Raw genomic sequence first — 13,374 nt, forward strand, 5'->3', positions numbered from 1 at the left:
GTGTTTTCTTTGATGATCCTATATGCGAAGTGATACAAAAATATTAATTCCTACAAAATCCCCAGCATTTGATGAGTATTCATCTATGTATTTTCCAGAGTTTAGAATACTAAGGCCTATATAGGCTAAACAGCCTGGACAAAGAAAAAGTCAACTGAATTATCAAATGGTATTCTACTAACAATGGAAATTTGGTTAGAGAGGAGCTAGGTGGCACAGTGGATAGAATGCTGGTAAAGTCAGGGAGATATCTTCCTGAGTTCAAATTTGACCTCAGACACTTAATAGCTATGTAACCCTGAGCAAGTCACCTAATTCTGGTTGCCTCAGTCTCAGCAATAAAATGAGATGGAGAAGGAAATGCCAAACCACTCCAGTATCTCTGCCAAGAAAACCCCAACTGGGGTCACAAAGAGTCAGACATGACTAAACAACGAATTTGGTTAGGTGGTTTTTATGTGCTGTTATGATTATTTAAAATCATATCTACTATCCACCCTACTTAGTATCCATCCAAATCATATCCACATCATGTTAACGTTCTTGGTTTAAAATCTGTATTTTTCTAAAACTTATGTTACTGTTTTAAAATACGATAGCTTATATGGAATACCTCATTATTCTATGGTGACGGTCAATCAACAAACATTTATTAAGCTCCTGCTATATGCCAGGCACTGTGCTAATCTCTAGGGATACAAAGAAAGCCCAAAAAAAACCCCAAAAACAAAACAGTCCCTGTTCTCCAGGAACTCAAAATCTAATATTAGGTGATAACAACATACAAGCAACTCTGTACAAATAGTATCTATGCAAAATAATTACAGACGATAACAGAGGGAAGGTACTCTATTATGAAGGATCAGAAAAAGCTTCTTATAGAAGGTGAAATTTTAGCTGGGACTCAGAGGAAACCAAGAAGTGCAGGAGGTGAAACTGAGGAGGGAAAGAATTCTAGGCCTGGGTGGCAGGTAGTAAAAATGCACGGTCTGAGCTCATTCTTGGTACAGTGAAGAAGTATGACTGGATCACAGAATACATGGGGGTTGGGGTGGGGGGAGAAGTAAAGGGTAGAAAACCAGAAAGGCAAGAGGGAGCCAGATTATGAAGGACAGGTAATTTTCCGTGAAATTATGAAGTGCTGAACAAAATTTTGCGTTTACTATCGCTGAAATTTATAGACTTACTTGCCCTCTGAAATAATGGATATTGAATATAATTAAATCTCGCCTTGACAACTCAGTCATTATTTGAACATTTTTTTAAATATAAAATCTGTCTTTATAGCATCTGTCTCTTTCCTTCAATAACAGAGATCAGCTTTTACTTTTTTCTATTCTCATCTGCTTATTCTAATTTCAAGGTTAAAAAAAAACAGGTAATACATAATTCTTAAGCAATTTAGGATTCAGAGCAGCTAGGTGGCGCAGTGGATAGAGCACCGGCCCTGAAGTCAGAAAGACCTAAGTTCAAATCCGACCTCAGACCAAATACTTGACACTTACTAGCTGTGTGACCCTGGGCAAGTCACTTAACCCCAATTGCCAAGAAAAAAAAAAAGAAAAGAAATTTAGGGTTCAAAAAGGTCTCATAAATAAAATGGAGAGGAAGATAGCTTTATTAATGGTCATTTCTGACAGCTAAATATGATGGTAATTTGAGCCTGCTTAAAAGTTAAACTTTAAGACAAGTATGGAATAAGGAAAACATCAGAAATTCCTGGCAATATTACATATACTTGTATACACATAGTTATTATGCTAAAACAAGATTATGTAAGTTACAGATACACAGAAGTTTCATTTTGATCACTGATTAGAATTAGAAAGACAGTGCGACAGAGCCTGGAGGGATAGAAAGACTTTGGATCAAATCCTACCTCTAACACAAACTGACAGTATGGCCCTGGGCAAGTCACTTAGGTTCTTAGTGCCATAAGCTACTCTCAAGCACTTGAAGTAACAGAAAAGGTGCCAAAAAACCTGCATTAGCAGAGGGAGTTTCCTCACCAAGTTCCCTAAACTAATGAAATCACACGTCCACTCCCTATCCCTACCGATTATAAGAAACTGGTGCATTTACCAAGTCAAATCAACAGCATTTATTAAGCACCTACCATATGCTTGACGACAGGTAGGTGACTTAGTGAATAGAATGCTAGGCCTGGAGTCAGGAAGACCTGAGTTCAAATTTGGCCTCAGACACTTATTAGCTGGATGATCCTGGGCAAGTCACTTAACTTCTGTTTGCCTTAAATCCACTACAGAGGGAAATAGCAAACCACTCCATTATCCTTACCAAGAAAACCTCATGGACAAAGTTGGTATGCTACAGCATCAGAGTCAGACATGATTAAACAACGGAACAACAATATACTAATCACTATGCTAAAAACACTGGGGGTGCACAGAAAGGCAAAAAAAAATCAGTCCATGCTATCAAGGACTAACGGGGGAGACAACATGCAAATTATGTACAAATAAAATACATTTGGGATAAATTAAAGATGATCAACAGAAGGAAGGTATTACTACCAAGGAGGAACAGGAAAGGTTTCTTATAGAAGATAGGATTTTAGTTGGAACCAGAAGAAAGTCAGGGAAGCCAGGACACAAAGGTGAGGAGGGAAAAGAATTACAGACATGGGAGATAAACAGTGAAAATGCATCAGGATATGGAATGTCTTATGTGGAGCAAGGAGGCCAGTATCACTGGATCACAGAAGATGTGGAGGAGAATAAGGTATAAGAAAACTAGAAAAGGAGAAGGGGGCCATGTTTGGCTCTGAATGCCAAACAAAGAACTTTATACATGATCCTGAGAGTCAGACCTGTCTGTGCTTTAGGAAGATCAATTTGACATCTGAGTCAAGGAGGATGGACTGGAGCGAGCGAGAGAGAGAGAGAGAGAGAGAGAGAGAGAGAGAGAGAGAGAGAGAGAGAGAGAGAGAGAGTGTGTGTGTGTGTGTGTGTGTGTGTGTGTGTGTGTTTAGGTGGCTATGGATGACAGTGAGGCAGGGAGTCTGACTAGAAGGCTACTGTCCAGGCATGCCATGATGAAGGACTGCTGGCAGTCTCAGGAGAGAAGGAGACATTTATGAGAGATGATGGGAGACAGAATCAACATGAAACTGGACAGGGCAGAAAGTGGGGGGAAAGAATTTAAAAAGAGTGAGGAGTTGAGGACAATACCTAGGTTTTGAGTCTGAATAACTGAAAGAATGAACTGACAGTAATAAAAAAGTCAAGAAAAGTAGAGGGCTTGATGGGTACGATAATGAGTTCAGTTTTGGACCCATTAAGTTTAAGACATCTATAGGAAACATCCAATTTAAGACGTTTAGAGGTACAAGAAGGGAGATTAGGAGAGACACTATGGCTGGATAGATCTTCGAAATATAAGCATAAAATTCATGGAAACTGACACATCAACAAGAGAAATAATATGGAGGGAGAAGAGGCCCAGGCTTCAGTTCTACCAAACTAAACTTTAACACACTTTCAGGCTACATCTGATTAGGGAATGTTAAAGAACTGGAAGGGACTTCTGAGATTTTATAATCCAACATTCTTATTTTACAGATGCAGAAACTGAGGCCTAGAGAAGGGACTGAATTGAGGTCACACAGCTAACAAATAAATAACAGTACTGAGACTTGAATGGAAGTCTTATAATCTAAGCTAAATCTACTAAAAATTATAGATACATTACTAAGAATTCTATTTATTTTTTGATAGAGAATGTATATGGATATGTTTATTGAAAACTTTTACAACAGAGGAAAAATGAAATACTAATGTCAAGTCCAAATAAGATTTAAAAAGAGGATAAATTTAAAAGATTTATGACCTTAACATTATAAAGATGTTAAAGAAAGAAGGACTGAACATTAAGAATGTTAAAAACTAAAAAATATACTAAGGTTTAAGAGCAGAGAGGTCTTTAAGAGAGGATTAAACAGCTATCTGTCCTTGATGTAATTTACCTGTCTAAATAACCAGGCCAGGATCCAATGATCTTGACATCTCCTCTGGCACTATATTTACTATTGGGGTATATGTAACAGATGTAGATCTTCCACATCTTTAATGTTCAGTTCCAAGATTTGTTGTTGTGGGTTTTTTTAGGCAATTGGGGTTAAGTGACTTGCCCAGGGTCACACAGCTAGTAAGTGTCAAGTGTTTGGTCTGAGGCCGAATTTGAACTCAGGTCCTCCCGAATTCAGGGCCTGTGCTCTATCCACTGCACTACCTAGATGCCCTAGTTCCAAGATTTGCTAAAGGATAAGGTTTGTTTTCTCCCATTTTAAAATAATTCAAGACCATCAAGTATTAATCTCTTCTAAGCTTATGCTGTAACAGTTTACAAGCTAGTTTTTTCACTGAGGTAAACTTTTTTATGTAGGTTTTAATTAGTTACTTTTATTGTATGATCATGTGGTTTCTTCTGATTTTTAAGAAATCAGCTAGGAAAATGTTTATATATCAGCATTTAGTTTTTTACTTATGTGAGTCATTTTTTTCCCTGAAGTATTAGACTAGGCAGAGAAAATAAACACTACATATTAAGGATCAAGTTCAATGATTTTAAAATTTTTAAAATATTTTTAAATTCTACTCATCTTAGGAAACTAATATTTGACCACAACAAACGCAATCTATGAGTCACTAAGTCATGAAATGGCAATAACTTTTATTACTTACATACACACAATGGTAACTATCCAGAAAGGCAGTATGGTTTAGTTTTACAAACAACAGAAATCAGAATGCTAATTCTGACTTTGCTGCTAGCTTTAATGTATGTCTATGGGCAAATCACTCAATCTCACTGAATCTGTTTCTCATCCATAAGATTACAAAAATGTTGCCCATTTGACTCACAGGAATGATCTATGAAATAAAAGTTGTCAAGATGTTTAAAAATAAAGTGTCCCTCAGGGCTCTGTCCTGGATCCTCTTCTCTTTTTTCTTTATTATATTTCACTTGGTGAGTTCAATTATCTTTTCTATGCAGACAATTCCCAGATCTAGATATATAGTTGTGGCCTCTTTCCCAAGTTCCAGTCCCACATCACCAGCTGCTTCTGGGGACATCTTGAACTGGCTCAACATGTCCAAAATGGAGCTTATTCTCTTTCCCCCAAAACCTTCCCCTCTTCTCAATTTCCCCATTACCATTGTGGATACTACCAATTCTCCTGGTCACACAGGGTTACCACCTTAGTATAACCTTTAAATCCTCACTTTCTCTCACTCTTCATATCTAATTCATTGCCCAATCTTGCCATTTGTATCTTCACAACATCTCTCATAGATATATCCTGTTCCCTCCACTCACCAAGCCACCACTCTTGTAAAGCCCCTCATCATCTCTCACCTGGATTATTGCAATAACCTTCAACTGGTTTATCTTCCACAACTGTCTCTCCATTCCAGTCTATCTACTCAACTGCCAAGGGAATTTTCTAAACTATAAGTCTTACTCTGTCAAAACCTCTATTCTAGGGATGTCAAATCCACAGCCCCACCACTCTGGAGTATGACCTGAAACAGATTAAAATTTAATTGGAAAATATTTAACAAAATAAATTAAAATAAAGCAAAACATAAATAATACTAATATGTGGTTTTCTAAGTTAATACATGGCCCACAGGGATCTTCATGTACAGTATAGTGGCCTTCATTTCCATTTGAGTTGGACACTACTGCCCTACTCAGTAAACTCCAGCAGTTCCCTATTACCTCCAAGGTCAAATATAAGTTCTTTAGGTTGGTGTTCAGAGATGATTCCTTCCTACTTTTATATTCTTTCATACTTCTCACACATTCTACAATCCAGATACACTGGTCTGCTTCTGGCACATGAAACTTTACATCCCAGCTTTGTCCCAATGCCTGGAATGCTCTCCCTCCTCACCTCCACCTTTTAGTTTCCCTGATTCCTTCAAGTCTCAGCTCAAACCCATACTTTCTTCCAAAATCTTTTCCTAGTCTCCATGTCTTATCCAGTGAAAGGTAAACTTTTCATCTACTCTGTATATAGCTTTTATGCACCTAGTTATTTACATATTATCTCTAATATTAGAATGTGACCTCCTTGAGGTCAGGGCTGTTTTTGTCCTTTTTTGTATCCCAAGCCTTTAGCACAGATTCTGGACTGTGTTAAGTATTTAATTAATGTTTACTGACTTGACCTACCCTGAAATAGATAATAATTGAAGAGTTACATTTTTCTTTTACAAGATGCATAATGTCATGGGAAATCATCAGAGAATGCTACTGATAGAGAGATCTACCTCAAAATTAACCATTGTAGTTACAGGTACCTAAGGAGGAAGGGACAGGAAGAGTAACAGGGAGGAGGCAGGGAGGGGTTGGAGAAAAAGGTGGGGAAGAGAGAGGGAGAGGGAGAGAAAGAAGGAAAGGGAGAGGGAGAGGTGGGAAAAAAGATACAGTGAGTTAGGATTCCTTATAGAGGTTGCTCAATCACCTTGTAAGACTATGATGCCAATTCTTTCCTACTGTAATTTATAGCAGTTCCAATGATATATTAAGATCAGAAAATCATAAATTTAGACCTAGAAGGAACCTTAGATGTCATCTATCCAAGACCCTTCATTTTTACCAGGTGAGAAACTGAGGCCTGGAAAGGGTCACATATTGGCAGAGATAAGATTTAAACCCAGATTTCCTCTATCTGTACTCACAAGTAACCTATAGTCTTAGAAAGCTACCTGGGACACCCAGTGATAAAGTAGTTTATCCATAGTCACACAATTAGTATATGTGCCAAAGGCAACACTTAACACTCTAATCTTTCAGAGTCCAAAGCCAAGCCTCTATCCACATGCCTCTCTCTGCCTCATTTAGAATACAAAATAGTACCCTAAACTGAGGGAAAACAAGGACAGCTACTATCAATATTTTAAAACATTAATTAAAACCCCAATTCCTTTGTATTTTTAAAGGTTCAAGAACAATTTCCATTAACAATGAGATGATAAGTTAGTTCAGATACATGCACAGCTATTTTTGCCAGGACAACCTTTTAAGGTACCTCTATTAGTATATGGCAAGAAATATATAAAAAGCAAGGTTTTTCAACTATCCAAGCAAGACATAAGTCAAACTCTCATAGTTTAACTCTGACAACAGGAGTTGCTGCTGTCTTCAGGCTAGTCTGCTCTCTCCTCTGCACTAGTCAAGCCTCTTTGCCTTGGCAGAGCCCCAGAAGTAATTTACCCCATCCCCACAAGCTCACTATGCTAGCCCAGCTTCAGGTGATTCACTACTACATCAGTATGCTGGAGGCATACTAAACTAAGAAATTAATAAGACAAAGCGGAAATAAGTTCAGCAGTTCAAGTACCCCAAGAGCTAACCTTTAGGCTTTACATGACATAGTAAATACTGACATCTGGGAAACATTGCAGCAAACTTGGTTGGAAGCAGCAGGTACTGCAATTACTAACATTAAAATTTCTTTGCATCAAGAAAGTTTAGTTAAAAATAAAACATTTCATAAACTATAAAATGGCTTTAAGTGGAATCCAAGGAGTGTGTAAAAAAGAAAGCCTATTGCCTTGCATCAAGAACTTTTTAAAGAATTTCTAAGTCTATCAGACACAATTCACATATCCAAAATCCCTACAAGTGCAATAAATCAAACCTACCAAAATTAAAATGCAAAAACTAAAAAGAGCCTCAACATGATTCTGAAAACCTACTTTAAAGTCTCAGCAATTCATGTGGTACTCTACTGGAGGGTCATTAAGCTGTGTGAGGATGGCACTCATAAGAGGAGATAGGTTTCTTCCAGGAGATAAAATACTACTTTAAGCTGGTGACCAAAGGAGATAAAACACTCAGTAAATTAACAACTTAAAACTAGTAGATACTGAACCAAGCTTTTCATTCTACCATCTATAGAAGGCAAATGTTATTCAAGTTTTTTTCTTTAAAAACTACATGTCTTTAAACTAAGTTTTACTTTAACAATACTTCATCCTTGTAAAGATAACTCCAGGTTCTCCCCCTATGCTAGCAGGCTACATATTCAAGAAAGTTTTTAATATCATCAGAGGCCAGTTAAGGACCAGCAAAGGTAAGCTCTGAGAGGATTAGCACCAGAAGTTTGGCTATCTGTTTAATTTCTTTGGCACTAAAAATTTACGAGAAAATATCTAATTAAGGCATGGAGAGGTTGTCATTTTATGATGGAGGAAAAATCCAGAGCACTGAATCAAAGTTCTTTTAAAGCACTGAAAAATTTACTCAATAAATGGCATTTGCTCACATGCTTGCTAAGTCACAATCTTCATCTCTCAGTGATAAAAATGTATTCTCAGGGTTGTCATATAGCTAAAATGATAAAAAACCAAATGTGGTTTTTAATGAAAATTGATCATGACTCTACTCTCAAGGACATCTTCATAATGCAAACATATTTCACTTTACAAACATAGTATAACCCTGTGATAACATAATTTAGTATACAACTTCAGATAGACTAAGGTTAAATTATGTCCCCTGACAGCTATTGGGAAAAAAAGGCTTTTAAGCATGATTAGCCTTAGACAGTCATAAGTCTCATTCCCTATCATTATATGTAGTATATGTTCTTGAAATAAGCATTGAAGTTTAAAATCATAATCAGAATTGATAATTCTTCCCACTATCCATAAATTATAGCACCTCAGAATACTGCATAGTATTAAGTATTTCAATAATAAAATAACCTTGCAGATCACCTAAAATGACAGAGGATCATGAGCAAACTGGGCTCTTTGATCTCAAGAATAAGGCTAAACTAGAAAATTAGCACCAGATCCATAGATATCAGGTATTGCAAGGTATAAGTAGTAGTATCTGGATGGCATTCCAAATCCAATTAATTTTATTATGAATCATACTTTTTGTGCTTCATCTCATTAGTGCAAAGAGTCAATTGTGTAATAACTCATACAGGCTTCAAGGTTCACAAAATGTTTTACATAACATTATCTTACTTTATTCTCACAAAGACTTATGAAGTAGGAATGGTAAGTATAATTACCACTACTTTACAGATGAAGAAAGGGAAGATAAAATAGGTTAAGTACCTTGCCTAGAGTCATACAAAATATTAAGTATTGGAGACATTCAAACCCAGATCTTTTTGATTCCACACCTACATGAAGCCTTTCCTAAACTACTCTATGTTGACAGCTGATACAGCCTCCCCATCCTTGTAACAACAAAAATTACTTAGTATTTATTTTGAATATATTTCACATAGATTTATATATGTACATTTTGTTCTCCCCAATAGAATGAAAATGCCTTGAGGTTAGGAACTGTTTCATTTCTGTCTCTGAATCCACTCTGGACCTACGTGCTTAATAAATGTTTGTTGACAGATTAAACCCACCGCTTCTCATATGTAATAACTCTAAGTAATAATGAAAGCATATTAATTTTTATAATTATTTCATTAATATCATGCAGCGGAGTGGCACATGATAAGTGCTTAATACACTCCTATTTGACTGACTAGATAGAGAGTAGGCCTTACAATCAGGAAGACCTGGATTTAGATCCCATCTTCCACACATCCTGGCTTTGTGATCCAAGACATACATGTACTTTAACCTCTCAGTGCCCCCAAGGAATTCTCTAAAACTCTTAAGTTGCAAAAAAGGGGTCCATCTACATTGAGAGGAGTTTTCTCACTGAATAAGGAAGTCACAGGTTCAGCTTTTTTTAAATAACATTAATTATTTGTTTAATGGAAAAAATGGAGTGAATTTGATAATTATGTCTCTAGAATTGACACTTCAACCTTTTTTACACATTCTTATCTCTGAGAAACAAGATATTTCTGTAAAGCATTCCAGTTTTAGGAGCTCCCTGACACTAAGATAAATCTATGCTTGGTCATTTTTAGGATAACATCTAAATTCTGCCTTTTAAAATTAATTTACCTATATGGAAAAGTAGCTTTAAGAAACTTTTTTATTGCTCCTTTTTATTCTGATGTACTATTACAATGATACACTTTATTTAAAATAGAATAATGTAGTATTTGGGGTTAAGATAAACATGGTGCACTGTCCTTTATAAGGGAAAGAAAAACCATCAGAGCTATTCAATATTTTCCTTTTGCTTTTACATATATATTTTAAAACTAGATATTAGTAAGAAAAATGATATGCATATAGTAATAAATTTTAGGGAAAAGGTTACATTTATTTATTTAAATCTCACCCTAAAAAATCCAGTAAGCTCAATAATTTTACAATCATTTCAATTTTAGATGCAAAAAATGACTAGTTAAAAGAATTTTACATTATGGTTTTTAGACAGATTTCTCAAATATGAGAATGCTACACTAGATCACAAATTTATAAATATCACACAATATTCATAACTTTTGTTTTTTGGAGCCAAAAAGGTAATACTAATGAAAAACCAAACTTCTCAGTTTGTTTCACAGAATTTGTAAAGTATCAAAATATACCACTATCTGCCATTTAAATTTCTTGTTCTAAGTTTTCCATAAGTTATCATAGCTCTATAACTGAAATCACTTAAAACCATATATATGTATTTTGCTTCAATATATTTCATAAAGTAAGTGTTTATTACCAACACTTCTCAAAAGTTAAATACTAATGCTGGCTTCAAAACTGCAGCTCTGAGCATGGGACTCCCAAGTGAATCAACAAAACATTTGGAACAAATCACTCTGCAAAAGGTGGTACCATTTAGGGTCTAGACTCCAGAACTATTGAACTCCAAATGTTTCACATGCTAAAACTACTAATAGTGGGGGAGAAAAAGTATAAGACACTAGTCTCTGGAAGAATGATCATGTAGTTACAAAGGTCCCAACCACAAAGAACAGAGGAGGGGGGCTATCATCATAATGGCTGACAATTATATAATGCTTCACAGTTTATAAATCGCCTTACCTACATTAGGTTGTTTGACCCTTAGAATAATTCTGTGAGTTACCATTATTTCCATTTTGCAAACAAGGAAAATTTAAGCATACAGAAAATGACTTGCTTAAGATCACCCATAAAAGACCTAGGTTTTCTAACTCCAGAGCCTATAGTTTCTACTACAATACAGTTGTTTAATTTTTTTTTTTAATTTGAGCATCTTTCAGTGCTGTCTTTCAGTCATATCAGGTAAAAACCATCAGGGTCTCTAAGGTCACAAGCTGAAATGCAAAAATGCACTTCTTAACTGTGGATAACTCACTTCTATTAGAAGGACTAACCAGAGTTAGTAATTCACTGAGAGAGAAGGAAATCAAGTTAATTACACAAATTACCTATTCCTCAAAAAGACATCTACCACAAAATATACTTGCTTTATTTTGGATCTAAGTTCTACGCGGAAACAGCTAACTATGGATATGCAGGGGCTAATATTTAGATAGTCAATTATAAAGGCTTCCTGTATGCCCTCATCCCTCCAATTATCTGAACCTTCTACCAGAGTGTGGAAATAAAGGGGGAGTAGTCCTATTCTTTCTTCTATAAATTATATTAAAAGTATAATAAGAAAGGAGTTTGAAACTAATGATTAAAATATAGTTATGGGCTAATATGTGGATTTCAATAATCTACATTTTTCCTAGTCTTGGAAATTCAGGCAGTAAAAAAATAAAAAACAGAAATCAGAAAAATGTAAACTCAACATAACATCATCTATGCCATTTATAAAACCACAAACTGCTTTTGTGTTAGAGGTATCTAATCTCATTTCCTATAATCACACAATCAGTAACATATCACAAGATGGAGTATACCAGCTTGTAAAGGGACTTCATTTGTTTAAAGAATACCTTAGAGTACTACAATGAGAAAATTTTTTGCTAATAGCAAGTAAAGTTTTTATTTTTATTTACATATACACAAATACACATACATATATACATATATATATAAAATGTTTTTATTCTAGTTTTCTAAGATGTTCCCAAACAAAAAGGACAAAGTATTATATACTGATAAGTGCTGTCTACAAATATATGGATTAACAATGATTACCTTTATTTGCTCTACCTTATTATAGACAATACCAACTGTCATATAGTAACTGTTAGAAAGTACAAATTTATTTAGTTTCTAATGACTCAAATTCTACTAAATCATCATAGAACCTGGGGCCACAGATGAAAAAAAATATATGACAATTCTGACTCTGGCTTACATCACAAGCAAAATAATAACAGCTAAAGAATCTTAACTTGCCACATAAAAATTAGGTAATATACAAAAAGCTAAGGTTTATGTTTGAAAAAAGTACAATATCATTGGCCATGTTCTCCTTAAAGGAAAGGCCATAATATTAATGCCAGGAATAGCAACAAATGTAAAATTAGTTCATTTTAAATTATTAAGCATTGTAACACTGGTACTATTTAAACAAAAACTAACAATTTAATTTTAAACACAATTAAAAAGATGCAAGTGTAATTTTATTTTGTTCTGACACATGTTTAAAAGCCTAGCTTTATTTTTTTTAAAAGAATGACAATTATACAGGAAATCTTAAAATAAATTTATGATGATAAAAAATTTTCATAATTATCTGTTAAATATTGCTCCATTTTAAAAACAATGTATTTTTCAGTCTAACATTTTCCCAAGAAATTTATGACCACTGTGGAAGAACTGTGGTTTTCTTAATGAATTCACTTCTGGTGGTCTCACATACATTCCCCCAGTGTCATCATTATAATCATGCATCCCTTGTATATTTTCAGATATCACAGAGACATTTAGTTTTATATACTCTTTAACTGAATTAATACATACAGGAAATGAGAGGGAAGAATGAAAACCTTTTTATACATATGTATATATAGCACAAATCCAAAAAACTGAGTAGGCTACACAGTACTCAGAATTTTAAAAGGTCACAGCTTTTACTTCCTTCCATAAACTTACACAACACAAACCTTTATTCTAAAAAAGTATTTTTTAAATTGTCTTGATTTTAAACAAAACCAAAACATATAAAGAGACTACTCAAATGACTACCTAAAGTAGCTAGCATTTAGATTTTAACCTACTACTGTTTGTAGCATTATTACTATAACCAATTATGAACACACCCACCCTTTTCAAGAATAGCTGAATTTTTACAGAAAAGAAAAATGTCTGCTAGGCTTGGTACCACCAGTTGAATCTAAACGATTCAAAATTCTAATTCTCTTTTTTTCTAGTGTGTATTAAGTGCAAATGTCAATATCTAATACATATCTAAGCTGAAAAGGTAAAGGAAGTAAGAAAGACATCTATGGCTATCATCTTCAACCAAATAAGCAAACCCAAAAGATTTCTTAAAATCCTACATTTTATGCACTGTCCTTTA

General features: G+C 34.8%; 1 protein-coding gene across 6 annotated transcripts in view; it reads right to left on the reverse strand.

Annotated features, from left to right (window-relative positions):
• Positions 1 to 13,374, reverse strand: part of ARID4B (AT-rich interaction domain 4B) — a 202,517-nt gene that overhangs the window by 187,537 nt on the left and 1,606 nt on the right. The gene's annotated exons all lie outside the window — the stretch shown is intronic.

Source organism: Phascolarctos cinereus, unplaced genomic scaffold (genome assembly GCF_003287225.1).
Source record: "Phascolarctos cinereus isolate Bilbo 61053 unplaced genomic scaffold, phaCin_HiC Scaffold_5;HRSCAF=322, whole genome shotgun sequence".
Classification (NCBI taxonomy): Eukaryota; Metazoa; Chordata; class Mammalia; order Diprotodontia; family Phascolarctidae; genus Phascolarctos; species Phascolarctos cinereus.